This window comes from Gadus morhua, chromosome 16 (assembly GCF_902167405.1).
Source record: "Gadus morhua chromosome 16, gadMor3.0, whole genome shotgun sequence".
Taxonomy (NCBI): Eukaryota; Metazoa; Chordata; class Actinopteri; order Gadiformes; family Gadidae; genus Gadus; species Gadus morhua.
In genome coordinates this window covers 30,813,298-30,833,014 of record NC_044063.1, presented here as the reverse complement: position 1 = coordinate 30,833,014, position 19,717 = coordinate 30,813,298, and the positions used below count along the sequence as shown (strand labels likewise).

Sequence of the window (19,717 nt, the reverse complement as noted above, 5' to 3'; positions counted from 1 at the left end):
TATTGTTAACGCCAGCAATTCTGACGTTTTTATCCACTAATTCATTATGTTATGTGAGGCAACGCAACGCAACGTATGCTTGATCTGAAACATGCCTACTCGTGGCCTCTGTTGACAGCAGTCAGCTGTCCGCAGTCAGCGACGATGAAGCCATGTAATGGAGGGGCGTCCCATTTCTTAGGGGAACGTTTTACCCCTCTGTATTGAGGGGCAAGGGGAAGGGGTAAGGGGGAGGGGGAAGGGGTAAGGGCTAGAAATGGGATTGGGCCTAAGGAGGCGAGGGACAAGTCACAACTGAAAGCCTGCTGGAAGAACTTAAAAGCAAAGGCAAAAAAGGATGCGGCAGAAGAGAGGAGGGGGATGTTTAAAACTGGCGGAGGACCACCACCAATGATTACGGACCCTCTATCGAAAAAAATCATTCATATGATCCCGCAGCAGATTTCCCCCCTCCCTAACCCATACGACGATGACGGCGCAGTAGAGAGGAATACAGCGACAGAAACTGAAAGTAAGTACCGTTAACTAGTAACCATAGCTCGTTAACTACATTTTATAACCGTTTTTATAATATTATTAATAACGTAACTTAGCAGGTTACAATAATGTGTCACCCCCTCTGTCCAAAGCCATTAATCGCAGCAATGAAAGCCTAACGTAAAAAAAACAAAACGTTAAAATAGTAACGTTTGTCTTTAGCTGTGGGTATCCTTCTATTAATTTGTTTCATGTCTTCTGTGTTTTTGTTTGTTTAGCTGAGACTTTCATTGTGCTCGACCTGATTGAGCCACTGGAGCCGGATGATGGAAACCTGAGAGAAGAAGCAGCATCATCAGTGAATGCCCGTGCTGAAAAGAGCTCTAAGCTTGGCTGTCACCGGGAACTCCTGAGATTGGAGACAGAAAGATGCATGCTTGACATCGAAAATGCCCATATAAAAAAAGAAGTCCTTTTGCTTCAGAAAGAGGTCCTATCGCTTCAGAAGCAAAAGCTACTCGACATATGCGAGCCGCAACTATAATTTGTAATTAATGAAGTAGCCTAGTAATTAAGTAGTGAATGAATTCTGAAACTGTGATATCATTAACATTTATATCATTTATTTTTGAATAAGCAATTGCCTTCCCCCCTGTATTGTGTTATATTTGTATGATAAAATGTTTCTTTCAATTCAATTGCCATTCTCCTTGTCTTGATTTTCTGGTGAGTTCTTCTGGAGGAGAAAGTAAGAAGAATATAAATTAGTAAGTATGGGTTAAGGTAATCTAATGTAGAAGTGCCCTTAGTATCCATCAACACATACAATTATGTCAATACTGACCTGAATTATGCTGCAAAGTGATTTTCAATCAGTGTTCTCCTGACAGCATTGCCATTTGGGTTTGCAGCATTTTGCACTTGAGCATCTTCCAGGTCGTTCTGAAGTGGGTCCTCATCCACCTCTGGTAGCTCGTCTCCTACTCTCTTCCCAAAGTTATACAGCACAGCTACTGCAATGATGACGGCCAGGGTAGTGTCCACTTTTGTGCGGAGTCCCTCTTTTATACATGGAAATCTCCGCTTCCACACACCAAATACTCTCTCTATTATTCCTCTGGTTTGAATGTGGGAGTAATTGTAATTTTTCTCTGCCTGGGTCTGAGGGTTCAAAAGAGGTGTCATCAGGTAGGGGCGACATGCATAGCCATTGTCACCCACTAGGTGTCCATGGATGTCCCCTTCTTCCAGCAGCGCACAAAGTTGACTGTTGTCGAAGATACGGCTGTCATGTGTGGATCCTGGCCATCTCGCAACAACGTTTGTGATCCTGGCCTGGTCATCGCACACAACCTGGACATTAATCGAGCAGTAGCCCTTTCGATTGCGAAACAGTTCCCCATTCTCACCACCTGGATTGGTAATGGGAACGTGGGTGCAGTCAATAGCCCCAATTACTCCCGGAAAACCTGCTCTCCAATAGAATCCAGCTGTTGTCTCTCTCCTCGGTTCAAAACGTATATTGACCCTTCAATCTGGCAATTGCCTTCGACACTCTTCTGACAATCCTGCAGACTGTGGATTTATGAACTCCAAAAAGATCCCCGTCAACCAACTGAAAACAGCCGGTAGCGTAAAATCGCAATGCTATTAAAAGCTGTTGAAGTGGTGGCACAGCAAAGTTCCTCTCACTTTGATGCTTGATAGCTGGTCCAACCTTCCCATTGAGGCATATGACAGATTCTTTGGTGAATCTATATCGCTGTGAAAACTCGCTATTTTCATAAAATTCCATTGGGTTTAATCTATCTCTAATTTTCCTGCGAGGAACTCTTTCCTCTAACGCCATCCAGCGAAGATATGCAGCCATGTTCTCAAGAAAACAGCGATAAACCTAACATAAACCTCCTCCAGAGGTGGTTTAAATATAACTGTTAAACCAGGATTAAACTAGGTTTGAAATTGCTGGTGCAACGGATTTAAATTTAATCTCAGTTTAAATTGAGTTTAAACTGAGATTACCAAAGGGTTAAATATAACCAGGATTAATATTAAACTATGTTTAAACCAGGTTAGAGTTTGGTGCAACACGGTTAACAGTTAAACCTTGAATTAATCCAGTTTAAGAGTTAATCCATGTTGGTGCAACCCAGCCCTAGTGTTTCAGAACGTGGTGGAAAGACAGTTTTTGAGATTGGAAGAACCTACAACCCTGAAACTTGAATACCTTATTCTAGGGCCTAACTGGGACCCCCACACCGGAACTTGGCCCGGTCGGACCCCGAGGGCAGGGAGGTAGTGGGTCTGAGGTTTCGGGTTAGGGTTAGGGTAGGGCCGGCTTTCTCCCAGACACCCACAATTTGATAATCGTATGGGTCCTTTGAGACCCCCTTTGATATTAAAGAGACTCCAGGTCTATAGCTTACGTGTTAATGTCCTCGACTCAGTCACCTATTGCATCACTTCCTTTAGGGCTTTGGCCTCCTAATTGAACATTGTAGTATATTTGAATATATATTTAATATATATGACACCACCACCACTGGGACGTGGCAACAATTCTTCATATCCATATAGGGAGCGGGGGTGCGGGGGTGCCATATAGGAAGCACACTCAGAGGCCTGTTTCGGGTAGCTGGTTTAACATACTCTGAGTTTAATCCTGCGCTCTGAGTTGGTTGACTCAGAGATCAGGGTTGAAAAGCAACTCTGGGTTTTCGGTTTCAGAACAGGTGATCAGCGTTGGGTTAATCAACTCTGAATATGTTCACTCTGGGTTGGGGGCGTTCCTGTTGACTATAAAGAGCCATCATCAATGGATCTCTGATAACATGATCAAACATGGACCAAAAGCGTAGATCCACTTACTTTCCCCCACGGAATTGGAAATTCTAATGAACGCGTATGCCGAGCAGTTACCCAGAGAGAGCTTGGCCTGAAATAGCTGAACAAGTCAATGCGTGAGTAAAATAAATTGGTAAAATAAAATAAAATAAGAGGAAAGTTTAATATCTTCCACTTAATCAATATGTAAATTGTGTGTATGTGTGTGTGTCAATTTACGCAACCCAGAGTTGCCCCAAGAGGACTTGGCAGCAAATGAAGATGAAGTACAAAAATATAGTTCAAACAGGTAAACTAATGTTGAATTGAAATCAAATCAATTGTGCTGTTTGCCTGCTGTACCTAATTTAACAGCTATATTCAACATGTGAGGGGCCTATATTTAAGCAGTAAATGTAAGTAGTACATTTCCCAGCCACCCCCAACGCTGCCAATATTTAATAGGATTTAGATATATTAGAAGGCTACACCGATGCAAAATGCATTATATATATATATATATATATATAGTCTTCAAAATAGCGCTTACTGAATATTAGGGTAACATTTTCCCCCATGTTAGCAAATCAAAAAAAGCAGAGGCCCGGAAGACTGGAGGGGGTCCACCTCTGCAGCCCTCACAGAGGCTGAGGAGATGGCCCTCAGACAACAGAGTATGCGTCCTGTGGCTGAGGGCATCCCTGGGGGGAGCTCCTCTGATCCCCCCCCACCCCCCAGGATAGAAGTGCCTTTATAAGAGGTTGGTTATTCAAAATAATTAAATATGTACACGCAACCCAGCATGTTGCAAATTAGATGGGGCAATATTCTGCGGCTGTGCTCAAGTAATAATTTCACTGTCTAATCATCTTCTTCCAGTTACTGACGGCGTCATCGCCCTACTTGAACCAGATGCCCTCACCAGCCTCCATGCAATTGTAACAATTCAAAAGATGCAAAAGGATGCTTTGGAGATCCACATTTTGGAACATAAGTTAAAGGTGAGTGAGGTGCAAACTGGGATACTGTTCCCTGCTCTAAAAACATACCTGATATGAATGACTTTTTTTGTGTTTTCTGGAAATAAAGAAATCGTCATAAAGAGTAGATTGTCTTTATTAGAACACGGGCTGTGGTGGGACAAGTTATTTTGTTGAACAGTTTACTTAAAACGGTTTTACTTCAGTGAACAATGCAGATGATTATGCTGAGCATGTGCATGTAGAGAAGAACAGCATCTGGTTAAAAGCAGTACCAGGGTCTTTTCTGCCTTGCATTCTTAAAATTAGTTTCTTGACTTGCAGCAGTTATAGGTCCGTGGTTAGTCAGCCACTCTGATCATGGGAAAGCCACAACGTTAAAGTGACTGTAGTAGACAGTTACCATGGGGACTGAGAAGGTGGTCTAAATAAATGATAGATTGCGCTGAAAAACGATAGCGGTCGTGAAGAAAATTATCAGGAAAAGAAAGTATATCCAACCGGGGTCTTAATAATCGTTCCTCACGGAGATTCCTTCTGAGGATCGCAGCCTCTTCATCCACAGGCTCTCGTAGAAAAGGACATGCCATTTCTAACACTTCCTTCTGTCGGAGAGCTGCCTTCAGCCTTATAGACTACAAACTCAGAGTAGGTCTAACCACCTCCCGAGCAGGTTAGGTCCACGGCGTATGTTGCCGCAGCAACTAACTCTCGGTTGCGCTGAACCTGCTACCTGAAACTGAAAACCCAGAGTTTCCACTAACTCAGAGCGAACAAACTCGGGGTTGCCTCAAAACCAGCTACCTGATACGTGCCTCAGGAGGAGGAATGACCTCACACACACATTTCATAAATTGTTTCAAATAACCCTGCCTCGGTCAATCAATGAGCTTGGTGTTTTGCTTTCAAGAATAGATTATAAGCTGTTTCACTATATAATCTTTCCATGCGCGTCTCTCAGAGTGACGTAACAAGCCACCAGACAGCGAGTTCGTTAAAAAAGTCACTTAATAATTACACGACTAAACTGCGGAAAATAGAAACATGGAATATCTATTGGAATATCTATTTCTATTTCCTATCGTGCGGACCCTAGTTCACGTGACGTTTAAAGCTGTAATCGTATTTAATTAATTAAATATAAAAATCTATAAAAAATTTAACTATACAATTATTTAGTTATAATATTATAAGTAGATAACAGCTTTTATCCAATAATCGCTATAACAAGATCTGTAACTGACAATTGACCATCCTCTCGGAAATTCTATGAATGAAATTCATATTGACGGTATGGCACTATATCCCTATACTCGCACACCCATCTTGAATTTAATAGACCATTCTCGTTGCTTCGAGGAAGGCTGATGGTCTCCGTACATAATAATTAAATATATAAATATCTTAATATTTATTACACAGCTCTTCTCAATGCTGTTGTTGCTCCGTTCACTTGCATGGGCCTTCCTGACTTTCGTCTGTGAATTATTTTTTCCACTTCGCGTCGGTGTCGTGTTCGCCCTGTCGAGGCTTACTACTTTCCCGATAATGACCTGCTTAAAGTTTTTTTTTAAAGTTGTTAAATAAAATAACAACATTACACGGTTACATAAAATAACATAATCAGCAAAGAGAATGGTTTTATAGCCATGATTTAAACGGCATGCAAGCTGCTGGTTTCAGCGTGCATAGCAACCATCATAGCAACCATTTTATTATAATCTGTCGAGACCTGAAATATTCTTCGTCATAACTATCAAACCAAACAAATCCTTCACATTCACCAAGCGAAGATTATGAAAGTAAAATGCCGTTTCTCAATTTTTTTTTACATAAACACGCTTAATGGCGTTAATATACTAATATATCAAATTTTCCACCCAGAATTAAAAATATGTCTGCCATTTTCACAGAAAAATATCCTAAAAACTTTTCAATAGGAAAGATGCTCAAAGCGTCTATTAGAGCCGTGGGTGGGTTAATACAGGAGTGAATGTGCTGCGGAAGCACCCGCTCTGAACGTCAAACATCGCCGGGGATTCACTACATTACATTGTAGTGAATTGAACCCCCTCTCCGTCTGCAGACGCCGCCGAAGGGTACCTTTCCCGTCAGCGTCCGTCACTAAAGTGTGCTTGTCAACAGTCGGTACTTGACGTTCTCGGAGTGAGACTGTGTTGTAGAAATACCCGTTATTATTCTCACACTGTTCATTTCTGCAAAACCAATTTCAGCAATTTTCCGCCGTCCGTCCGTTCTATGGAGAACTGCATCCCAGGTGTGGGACAGCATGTATGCCCCCTCGTCCCGGTTTACTGTCCCCTGGGCCCGTTTCTTGATCTCCACCGCCTCCCTGATCCTACCAGGTTCTCCCATGTATGTTTTGTTACATGACAGACATTGGATTTCATATATGACGTCATATTTCTTATCCGGTTGTAATTTTTCCTTGGGGTGAACCAACACCTGCCGGAGCTTGATGTGGGGTTTGACTGGCGTGCTGATGAGGTGTTTTTTCATCGCCCGTTGGACCTTATCTTTGATGCCCCTGATGTAAGGCAGTATCGCAATGCCACGATGTTTGGTTTTCTCTGTGCTTTATTTTTTTTCGTTTCCTCTTTGTTTGCGGCATTCTTCTGCGATATAGCACTGTGAAACTCGCTATGTTTGCCAAGGGTGCAAGACGAGGGAAAATCAATATAGGTTGCATTCACCAGACATTCATGGGTCGGATGCTAGCTTACTTCACACAGTTTTCGACGCGACTAGGCACGAGATACGCATCGCCGTGATAGCTGCTGTGAGCGTCTAAAAAGGTGCTGCTGTGACCGGCAAAACATAAACGAAAGGTTCCGGGGTGCAATACAGGTGAACACACAATAGGTCCGTTATACTAGTCTGTTTACATGAACATACAAGTTAATATATCAAGTCAGACCAAATTAACTTTTTTTAAACATGGAGGTTGTTTTACATTTTTAAATGGTGCACAGGAAATTAAATGATAATGACCTAACAGGGAGGACTAAATTGAATGCCACTGTTCAATTTGCACGTCAAAAACAAAGATAACAATTGCTTAATACTTTGCTATAAATGTTTTGACACATATTTCAACTGCATCATATTTGTCGTTACAGTGCTGTCAGCGTCCGTCTCTCAGGGAGGATTCAGTTAACTGAACCAGATCCAGATGTTGGGGCCACAGCCCAGTTGGGGTTATACTGTGTGACAGCAGACTCCCAAAGAAAGTTACATTAACCTCTGCAGAAGCAGATCAAATAAGATCACCCTTCAAAACCTTTTTCAGAGAGTAAAGTGTGTGCCTGTGCCCGGCGCGTGCTTGTGCGAGAGTGTGACTCCAACATCTCAGTGGCAGCTGTGAGAACTCACATGAAGTGCAATGACACGAATCTGGGAAATTTGTTGACAAGCGTCTGTGTCTCGTTCTACTTGTGTGTCTCGTCATGTAATTATCTTTCCTAGATCAAATGTTACGACAGGCAGCACAGGATAATAGGACAACTAAGTTCAATAGCAGAGAAAACAGCACATCCGTGCAGTGTGTGATGTTTTAGTGTATCATGCAGACATATATTTAACGTCATAGTTATCAAAAAAACGCTATCAATCTCCTTTAGACAGAGTAGCATCATTGTCTAACACTTTCATATATCTTGTTTCACATCCTTCTGTTGGCCTAGTCTCGAAGCTTTTGAGCCCTTCCACAACATTAATCTCTCGGATTATTTTAGGTCTAATTGTTGAGAAAGATTAAATGTGCTGATTCTGTGAAAGGTTTAAATATCAAACTAGAAATATAAGATAAGGGTTTTGACAGAGTAAATAAGCATTTGAAAAATTATGAGGGAAGGATTTTGAAATGTAAGGACACTTATGTTTGTATTATTATATATATAATATATTCCTTAGTGTATTATTATCTACAGATGGCTTATTTTAGAACAGAGCGTTTATTATTTTTAAAAACGAAAGTCAATCAGCATATTATTTACTGGTTAAAAGGGGAAAACAAAAATAAAAGAGAAAAATAAGAAGTTGGCTTTTCTTACATCAGCAAATACTTTAAAAATCCCTCCCGATCCGATCCTCTGTGTGTGCAGGCCCTTTCATCGTTTCTCTTTCCGGAGGAGTCCAACCCCAGGGTAAATGTTATTTAATAATGAAGTGGTGCATTCAGAAACGGTCTGAATGTATTTCATTATCATTTATTCCTTTGTAGTTCTCCATTCCCGGCGCGCTTCCTTTCCCGTTGACCCTCCTACAAGGTTAAAGCCTGTTTTTCTCTGGTGATCTCACGGGAGCCGGAGGAGGCATTTCAATTAGCTAGAAACATGGGAATGCGTGAAGGAATGCGCGAGTGTTGAGTGAGCATGGTTAAAATGAATAAATAAGAGGAAATGGACCAAAAGCGTTAAAAAATATAAATAATACATCTTGAGAGAGGAGCAGATGGACGAGAGGAGGGAAAGCATTGGTGTTGGTGGAGACGAGGAGGAGGAGGAGGATCAGCGTTGCGCCGGCTGCGCTCCAGATAACCCCTCAGAGGGTTATCTGGTTATCTCTATGTTAAGGTAGGTTATGGGATGGATATGAATGTGTACTGTGACGGGATTGTTCACAGTGCCAGGCAAGTTGCTCCATTATTGAATGAGGAGAGTGCGTGTGTGTGTGTGTGTGTGTGTGTGTGTGTGTGTGTGTGTGTGTGTGTGTGTGTGTGTGTGTGTGTGTGTGTGTGTGTGTGTGTGTGTGTGTGTGTGTGTGTGCGTGTGTTTGTCTGCACATGTTTGGGTTAAAGGCGTGTGTGTGTGACTCGGATATTCACGAGTAGAAATGATTTTGGCATATTTAACACCATGGATTAGATGTCGAGGTCTCAACCTAAGAAGTGAAATAACAAAAAAAACAAAAAAATAAAGACAATAGTGGGGAAGAAAAGTGAGAGGGGAGCGATGGAGAGGGGGGAGGGGAAAGAGACAGAGGGGCGGGAAACGGCCGGAGAGGGGAGGGGAGAGAGACAGAGGGGAGGGGAGAGAGACAGAGGGGAGGGGAGAGGGTCAGAGGGGAGGGGAGAGAGACAGAGGGGAAGGGAGAGAGTCAGAGGGGAGAGAGACAGAGGGGAGAGAGACAGAGGGGAGGGGAGAGGGTCAGAGGGGAGGGGAGAGAGACAGAGGGGAGGGGAGAGGGTCAGAGGGGAGTGGAGAGAGTCAGAGGGGAGAGAGGAGGAACACAACAAGGAGGGAGGAGACTTTGAAGAGGATAATTCAACACAAATCTCTACTCCTATGAAGGTCTGCAGTGGGAGATTACCATGCAGTCACTCTTACGCACACTCGCAAGCACACTCGCAAGCTTTTTGCTGCATTGGTTGCACTTGGTGAAGGTTCTCTTTTTTAAAAAACGCTTTACACTTCCCGAATGGTTATTTTACAAAAGGGCAATGCCCGCAATGCAACACATCATTATTCATGTTTTTATATACACAGAAATCCCACATTCACATAAACTGTAAAAACTTTTTACAGATAAAGGTATGAGATGCTACAAATGTATTGCGATGATTTCCTGACGAGGATTTTTTATGATGTTTTTTTGATGTTTTCAGTAATAATCTGGGCCCAACCTATTCATCTGAGTAGCAGTTATCATTTCCAAAGAAGAAGCATGGTCAGAAATAGAAACTAAACACATCCTTCTTATTGCCTGCAGCTAGGCAGTCGGACATTGGGGATTAAACCAAGAACCTCCCGGTGAAGGGTCGATTTGCCCCTTGTAGCTGCTCCGCTCTCCGCTGTCACCCACTGCATGATTACCTTCCATCATTGCATTGCTAATTCCATGCGGGGTCTTATTCAAATCATTCTCATTCCTGCTCTGCTCCTCATCCACCTTTCCTCATTCATCTCCATGAATGCCACAGCTGTGCTCCCCTTCTTTTTATTCCTATCCTTGATTACCCCACCCTTCCTACCCCTTCTTCCCAAACGCTCTTGCTCCGTCTCTCAATCTCCCTCCCGCCCAATCCCTCCAGAGATCAAGGTATTTGATTGCCCCAATTATTTTCTCCTGCCATATTTTTATTTCTGTTCGCAGGGTCTCGATAACACCATCTAATCGATAGCGGCTCACAACCGTCCACCGCCAAACCTCCCCTCACAACGAGAGGAAATACAGCGCCTTCGACAGGGAGCTCCTGGCTCTTTTCCTCGCCACCCGTCATTTCCGTTTCCTGTTGGAGGGCCGTCGCTTCACGGCTTTTGTTGACCACAAGCCGCTGACGTTTGCCATGGCCAAGTCTTCGGAGCCATGGTCTGGTCAACAGCAGCAGCTCTCCGCCATCTCGGAGTACACCACTGATGTTCAGCATCAGTGGTGTACTCCCCATGGCCCCATGGTGCCTGCTGGCTGGAGGCGTAAGGTCTTTGACGCGATCCACAGCCTTCCTCCCCGGGGGTGAAGGCCTCTGCCAAGCTGTTGGGGCCCAAGTTCGTCTGGCCAGGCCTGCGGAAGGACGTCAGGGCCTGGGCCGCTGTCTGTGTGGCGTGCCAGCGTGCGAAGGTGACTCGTGATACGAAAGCCCCCTTGGAGAGGGGTTTCGACCATGTGAATGTGGACCTGGTGGGCCCGCTTTCACCCTCCCGTGGTTACACCTACCTCCTCACCATGGTTGACAGGACCACCAGGTGGCCACAAGTGGTTCCCCTGTACTCCACTACAGCAGCTGAGGTGGCCCGGGCGTTCGTTATGGACAGCCCCAGTGCGTCCCTGGGGAGTTTCTTCTGGACGGCTGCCTCCCATCGTGCTGTGTCCCGGGACATTGCGGACGCTTTCGTTCCCATTCCGACGTCTCAACATGGCCTCCCCCGGTCCTACGTTCCCAGGGATTTACCGTCGGCCAAGTACGTTTTTATCCGCCACGATGGCCACCGTACCCTGCTGTGGCCCCCCTATGATGGGCCCTTCCGCGTCTTGGAGGGTCGGCCTTAGAACTTTGTTGTGGATATGGGGGGCAGGCCTGAGCGGCTGGCTATAGACCGGCTCAAGCCTGCTCATGTGGATATTGGCGAACCGCTCCAGCTGGCTCAGCCCCCGCGGCGGGGGCGCCCGCCTGCGGCAGCCTCGACCCCTACCCCTGCGGCGGCCTCGACACCTGCTCCTGGCTTTTGCCCTTCTCCTGTTAAGCGCAGCCGTTCCGCCCCCCTTTTTCTAGGGACTGTTCTGTGTTCGTATGTTCTGTTTAACACTAGTGGGTTACCAGTTCGGTCTGGACCTGTTGGTTTGGGTGAATTCTGGGGGGGCCTGTGTGGTGACCCACAACTGCAGTGGTAAGACATTCACCAAGGGACTGTACCTTTAAGGGAAACAGTTCCGGTTTACGACAGTTCCGGTTGACTACTGCCGATTTACGACAGTTCCGATTTACGACAGTTTAGTTTGAACTCATGTTGGAGTAACACTTGTTTTGATTAAAGTGGAGAGTAAAGCTGACTCGACCCATCTCCCTCTCTTGTCTCGTCATTTACCGCACTCGACAATAGGTAAGACTTATTATATGCTTATTAACATTATTTGGTGTTATTAAGACTATCTATAATTGTTAATAATAACATAATAAACATGTTTATTGTGATATTATAATATTTTTTGTAAGCACATATAAGAAACGTGTTAACTATTTATTGATTGCTTAATAATATTAATAATAGTATTATGAGTTCCTTATAGTTAATAAAAACATTACAAACCCATTTATTGAGTCTTACTAAATTACCTATTATGTCATTGTTAAAACTTTACTAAGCATTTTTTAGGTTTATTAAGGTTAATTAATCTGCACATGTTGTGCAACTGCGATCTGTTTTGTGCCTCATAATATATTCTTTAAAGGCTTTTATTTTGAAGGTCGTTTTAAACTGGAAGTTATGTTTATGCAAGTGGATGACGGCTTGACGCATATGCTTGATGAAGTGTTTGATTAACGTTTGGAGAACATTTCGGAATCGTCGGCACAAGCACCCAAGACCAACAACTGACAGACAAAAGACAGGAACAAGCACAGAAAACATGGATAAAAGGATGAGGTCCGAACTGGAGGATGAGTCTCTGATAAGTTTAAGAATGTGATGCTACAGTAATGGTAGCTGATTCTAGCTAGCTAGCTGTTTGCTAGAGAACTTTTCTGGCTTACATTAATTTCTTTCAGAGGCTTTGGCGCTCTACATTTGAGCTAACGTATAGCTTATGCTATCATATGAAACTAGGTAACCAAACGTATCTAATTCTAACAGTTGTGTCATGGATCCATGTCTAAACGGCTAAATGCTTATTGTAATCTGTCTGCTAACTGTCTATTGTGGTCAATGTTCTTTGTGTTTCTTTATACAGTTACAAGAAAGACCCGCCAGAACAATTCCCAACCATCCCCTGAGGCCATGGAGAAGCCGGACTCGGATTTGTCTAGTCCGTTTAAAAAAAAAATATATATATATATCTTTCAAAAGATGTGCCTCACCGCCATTGTAATTACGGTATATCTATTTTTTATTTTACCTTTTATCAATCTTGATAATATAGTACTCATCAACTGTTAAGTGTATATTAAAGGACTTATTAACTTCTTTAAGCATGGTTCCTGCTTTAGATCCCGTACCTGCAAAATGCATAATTAGCAGTTTAATAAAGGACTTATTAACCTTAATAAGCATGGTTCCCGCTTTAGATCCCATACCTGCAAAATGCATAATTGGCAGTTTAATAAAGGATTTATTAACACTAATAAGCATAAAAAATGCTTAGTAAAGGTTTAACAATGACATAATAGGTAGTTAGTTAGTTAGTAAGATTCAATAAATGGGTTTGTAATGCGTTTATTAACAACTATAAGAATCTCATTATTATATATAAGACCATTATTAATGTTATTAAGCAACCAATAAATAGTTAAATTATGAGTGCTTATTAAGGTCTTATCTCACAATAAACATGTTTATTATGTTATTATTAACACGTATTGATAGTCTTATTAACACAAATTAATGTTAATAAGCATATAATAAGGTCTTATTACATAAGAACTAAGGCTTATTACAAGGACCTTAATATAAAGCGCTTTCCAGAATAATATACATTATATATTCAACACGAGTGCTAAAACAACAAAGAGCAAAATTGAGCTGAGATGAGGTGATGTTGATGCTGGTAATGGCCTGAATGGTCCTAAGAGGAGACCAAAATAGAGAGGACAGGAAGATAAGGTAAAAAGGGGAGGAGCAGCAAGTGCATATAAGTAAATGTAAAGCACAGATGAGAGGACATGGAGAGAGAGAGAGAGAGAGAGAGAGAGAGAGAGAGAGAGAGAGAGAGAGAGAGAGAGAGAGAGAGAGAGAGAGAGAGAGAGAGAGAGAGAGAGAGAGAGAGAGAGAGAGAGAGAGAGGGGGGCATGGGACAGGATGCTGGCTGGAGATTACTTATTATAAGAGAACCAAGGAAGCGTAACTGTCAATAAATGTCTGCTTTTCTTATGCTATTTACGTACAATTTCATGCAATTTCCAAATGATTCTGCTGTAATATAAATACAGAATATATCAAGTCCTGTGCAGGTGCCCATACAAGATGAAGGCCAATGTGAAGAATATGTTGTTTCAGTGAAGCAGTGTTTTCCGACATGAATCAATGCACATTTATTTAATTAAACCCAGTTCCACTTGGCTGACTAGACCCGACTATTCATACTAACTATGCACTTGTATCTATCAAAACACTAACATAATGTGTATATCTTCAAATTGTTTATGTCTTAGCTGTGAAAAAAATGTGAGTGCGTTTATTTTGTTCTGAGACTGCAACAGACAACCGTTGTCTGCAGAACATTCGGAGTGAACAGGGAATATGTCTCAAAATGAATCTACTCGAAGTTGTGAAATATTCTCTATCCTAAATAATATTTGCCATAATTAAAGATGATGTAGATAAAATGGAAGAGATAATATTTGGGTATAATTTGTAATAAATGGCACAGCCATCCGTCAGCTATAAGTGAGTGAAATGTTCTGTGAGGATATCATTCGATTGGTGTTGACTGCTCCCGCCTATTTAGATTTTACATTGCTCAAGCTCATTTTTGACAAATCATGGCATCACTTCCATTATTGCTTAAAGAGATCCATCGTGCCTGACAATCAAATCAACACCTCTCATTGACAGAGTAACTTAGGGAGGGAGGTTGCAGAGAAAGGGGAATTTTTTGGTAGTTAAGTTAGTTTAATTAGTAGTCCCAATCTTGCTCTCTTCCACACATTTTCTCTCAGCATAACTCTTACCTACAGCACCTTTTTTTATATTGTTTTTGGTTTATATTGACAGCCCAAAAAGACCTTTGAAATAAAAACTGAACGACAAATAGCATTCCGACATTCAAACATTCAGCACTGGTGTCTCTCCAGGGCCCAGGCTCACAACATCCATTGCTGAAAGACTGGCAGTTTGTGTTGTTTGTTTTGAGTTAATGTATATCCACATGTTATCGAGACATGAGCCACAGAAACAGTGTGCTGGAAAGGTAGCACAGTAATCCCGGGCTTTAGCCAGAACCCAGGGCTGATAGAGGTAGTGATGTACTTCTGTGTCTGAGCCTAAAACTCAGGGTTCTGTTGTTTTGTTTTCATTGGATAACAATCTAATCCACTGTCCACCGGAGAAAGGTTCACAAGTTCATGCTGATTAAAGACCTCTTCAAAGATTCTCAACTGCTCGATTTTTTTTGGGAAAGATTATGGTCACACCTTAACTTAAATTTTGGAAATGTACTTCTTGTTCAGATGATTGATCTGTCTGTCTTTTCTCGCCTTTGTCTTTTTACAGGTATTTACAGGTATTTTTTAAAACTTTCTCGTTTATAGGTTATTGTATTGTTAAATAATATCTATAGTAATCACCTTATTCCGCCACGCCCCTTTATAAATGTTATTGTCTTCCGCCTTGTCTTGAAACTTCTGGTCGGCTAGCTATGGCTAGATAGCTACATTGAAATACCCGGCGAATTAAGATGGAGAGGCTAACGTGGGAAGAGACAAAAAACATGTCAAAAGTTCGGATGGAGGGATTGTACTTCGCCACCCGAGGTTAATGATCTCCACCGAGTGGGTGGATGACATGCGGCGGTGGCATCAGGTGCCATGTGGGAATCTTTTTTTAATTATTACCCGCGGCTTCTACATCCAAACAAGTGCAAATTTGCTTGTTCTGCAAAAAGCTAAAGGCATGCAAGTTACTGATTTGGTCTCATTCAAAACAGGTAATGCTTCACATTCCATATGATGAGGCTTTCTGTGCAAAGACTGTGGCTAGACTAAGAGCATTCTATTTCAGAGACATGCTTCCTTTAGTTTCAGAAGAGTATAATGAAGGTCGCCTGTTGCTCTGTGAGCGTTATATGCAGTTAGCAAATGATTACTTTATACTACTTAACTACTTGTACATATTTTAACTACTATTTGTATATATTATTGCCTATTGTTTTTAATGCAATTAGCTTTTAGTATTATGTCAACGCATTAACTCAATCATTAAAGGGTTGAGCACAGTGCTTAATTTGTCAAGTGGGAGCTCCCGGAGCGCTGAGGACGAGTAGAAAAAAAGCGGCGGGGGGGGGGGTTTCAACATCGCAAGAAATTAGCCTACTAAAGCCTCGTGAATGGGGATGTACGCAGAAAAAATAGTAAACATATGTTAGGTTGGAGAGACACACAGCCACACGTTATAAAGTTTACCGTTGTTTACTAACAGTTGAGGAATATGTCATGCACTCGCAGGTGCGTCATTGAGTCATTGTATTCTCAACACAACAAAATACACCAAGTCCTTGAAAATGGATCTCCGTCGCATCAAAAGATGAAAACAAATAGATAGGCTACCTCATAGATTATAGTAGGCCTAGTTAGAACAACAATCTGGCATGACAACTTGGCCACGTTAACAAATAGATACATATTATTAACCAGAACAATACCAGAATACCACAAAAAACATAATAATAATAAAGTTCACTACTTTCGCTAACTCCTCGCAGATTTATCACACATCACTCAACCGACTCGCGTCACTCCAAGTCCAACCTCTCTTGCTGCACATCTGAACAAAACACACACATGCACACAGTATTAGCCCCTCACACACACACAAACACACACACTCAAGATCCAGCTGGCGGAGCGCCCGTCAGAGCTTCCGGAGCGCCCGTCAGAGCTTCCGGAGCGCGCTCCCCCTTGCTCCCCCTCAAATTAAGCACTGGTTGAGCATATGCCTCATATGTGTCAAGTTTATTTTATTGACCCTCTCTGACAAATAGATCATGTTTGTGTATAAAAATACAGATATCAGTTAAAGTTTGTTATAGATTTTTAAAAATGAACAATATAAACAACAAGAGAAACAACATTTTAACCATGTAACCATTACAACTGATTTTACTTATAACTGATTGAACATCTTATTCGTCATCTTCTTGTATAATGTCCTCACGAAGATTACATAGACCTGCACAAACTCTCAGAATCTTGTCAAATTTCCGGGCAAGGTTAATGGGCACTGTTTGAGAGACTATTCTGTAGTTTTTCAGGCGGTGTATGACCCTCTCAACGTGCACTCGGACATTGGCTATGCGCCTCATTGTTGGTGGTGTCTTCTTCGGACAAGGGAAGGCCTCTTCTGGTGAAACCTGGCAGGACGCGCTTGACTTTACGTTCAAACAGAAGATCTTGGATAACAACTCCTCGGTCAGCCATCACCTCATCACCTGGACGCAGATACTCCAGAAACCCTGAGTTGGCTGTGATGAACTTGTCACTGCATCTCCCACCATATGCTGGAGAGATGAACATAATCAAACCACATGGTGCAATAGCTATGAGGAACTTGATTGTATTATGTCCATAGTAATGACTGTAAGACTCGCCTCTTGAGTCCAGATTGTGAGCCTTCTGAAGAGAGATTATGCATGTGGTTAATGGATAATGTTCCTTGAAGCTCTGTGGCATCGTTGCCTGGATCGTCTCCCTGGGCAGGCATGGAACATAGCACCTCATCTTCTCCTCCATGAAGTCCAGCCACTGAGAGATTATCCTACTGACCACAGACTGAGACACTCTGAACCTCTCTGCGATGTTGTCCTGCAATAGGTTCAGCCAGAGCTCCATCAGGGTCATCAACAGTTGATCCTTGGGATGTAGCTGAGAGATGCTGCATCCTTCTTTCAGGTCGTCGGATAAAGCCTCAAAGGCATCCACTGTCAACCCAGTGTACAGTAGACACAGCCGATCATTCCGGAGAAGTCCGGTGTGTACAAGATGTTGTTCAGGACACTGTGTTGCCTGGTCATGGAGGAGAGGACAATGGAGTGAGTCACTGACAGCATAGATGTGATCTTCCATGAATGTATACTTCCCCTGTGTAGAAGCATCACAGTGTGTCATCCCAGCAGTCTTCTGGATTGCAGAGCTGGTTGAGGGTTCTGCAGAAATAACAGCATCAGACATCAGTAAGTTATCAACCATAAGGTTAATCATTTTGCTGCCTTTCAACATAACCAGTCCTGGACATCAAATTAGAAAGCCTCGACCTAATCTTATCTTGTAACTTACATTTACATTTAGGGCATTTAGCAGACGCTTTTATCCAAAGCGACTTACAATAAGTACATTTGTCATAAGAAGTGCATCAATATATCGCTGTCGGTACAGAGAAGATGTTCATAGAACCAAGTGCAAGTACAACAATCGCTAGGCTAACCAATTCCCTGTGTTACAGCAATGATAGCAGCTACTGCAGTTGCTACACAGTTAAGTATTATAATACAATACAATACAACAAAATACAGTGTACAATGGTGGCCAGAAGGGGGAAGGTGGCTATGCAGAGTCGAGGTGGACTCTGAACAGGTGAGTCTTGAGTCTTTTTCGGAAGATAGTGAGCGACTCTGCGGTCCTGAGAGCGGCAGGGAGCTCGTTCCACCACTGAGGTCCCAAAACCGAGAAAAGTTATGACTTTGCTGAACAGCCTTTGCTAGCTCTTAGCGATGGCGGTACCAGACGTCCAGTTGAGGTAGTTGAGCGGAGGGATTGAGCTGGGGTGTGTGGCTTTAGCAATGCTTGGAGGTAGGCAGGGGCAGTTCCATCGACTGCCTTGTATGCCAGTACCATCGTCTTAAATTTGATGCGAGCTACTACAGGGAGCCAGTGGAGGTCCCGGAAGAGGGGGGTCACATGGGAGAACTTTGGTAGGTTGCACACGAGGCGCGCTGCCGCATTCTGGATGCACTGCAAAGGTTTAATCGCAGAGGCAGGAATTCCAATCAGGAGTGAGTTGCAGTAGTCGAGGCGGGAGATGACCAGTGATTGGACTAGAAGCTGAGCTGCTTCTCTTGTGAGGAAGGGCCGGATTCTGCGGATGTTGTAAAGTGCAAATCTGCAGGATCAGGCCACCGCAGTGATGTTTGTGGTGCAGCATAACTGATTGTCCAATACCACACCGAGGTTTCTGGCAGTTGGAGAAGGAGATACAGTGATGTTCTCAACGGTGACCAGTAAATCCATGTGTGGGCAATCTTTCCCTGGGATTAGGAGGAGGTCGGATTTGTTGAGGTTAAGCCTCAGGTGAAGGGCAGTTGTCCAGGTGCTGACGTCCGCCAGACATTCCTATATGCGTGTTGCAATCAGGGCTTTATCAGATGAGGGGAAAGAGAGAAATAGCTGAGTGTCATCAGCATAGCAGTGATAGGAGAAGCCGTGTGATGCAATAACCGAGCCCAGAGATCTGGTCTAGAGGGAGAACAGAAGAAGCCCCAGTACAGAGCCTTGAGGGACACTAGTTTGAAGCGTGCAAGGTTTGGACAAGGAGCCATTCCATGTCACTTGATAGGTGCGGTTCGTCAGGTAGGATGTGAACCAGGAAAGAGCAGATTCAGCGATGCCAAGTTCAGCAAGAGGGGCAAGGGGGATCTGGTGGTTCACTGTGTCAAATGCTGCGGACAGGTCGAGGAGAATGAGAACCGATGAGAGGGACAAGGCTCTGGCAGCACGGAGGGACTCAATCACCGCGAGGAGAGCCGTCTCAGTGGAGTGTGCCTTCTTGAAACCTGACTGGTGAGGGTCAAGGAGGTTGTTAGATAAGACATAGGAGGACAGTTGGTTAGCAACAGCACGTTCCAGTGTTTTAGACAGGAATGAATGAAGAGATACCGGTCTGTAGTTCTGGATGTCGGTGGTATTAAGAGTTGTTATTTTGAGGAGAGGCTTTATTCTTGCAGTCTTGAAAGACGCTGGAAAAAAGCCTGAAGTGAGGGAGGAATTGATAATTGAGGTGAGAAATGGCAGGATGTCGCTTGAGACATCCTGAAGGAGAGAGGAGGGGATAGCGTCA

The 19,717-nt window shown here is 43.1% G+C and overlaps 1 pseudogene; it reads right to left on the bottom strand.

The window, feature by feature from the left end:
• Positions 1-18,225: 18,225 nt before the first annotated feature.
• LOC115560898 (uncharacterized) lies at positions 18,226-19,326 on the bottom strand (annotated as a pseudogene).
• Between the last annotated feature and the right edge of the window lie 391 nt (positions 19,327-19,717).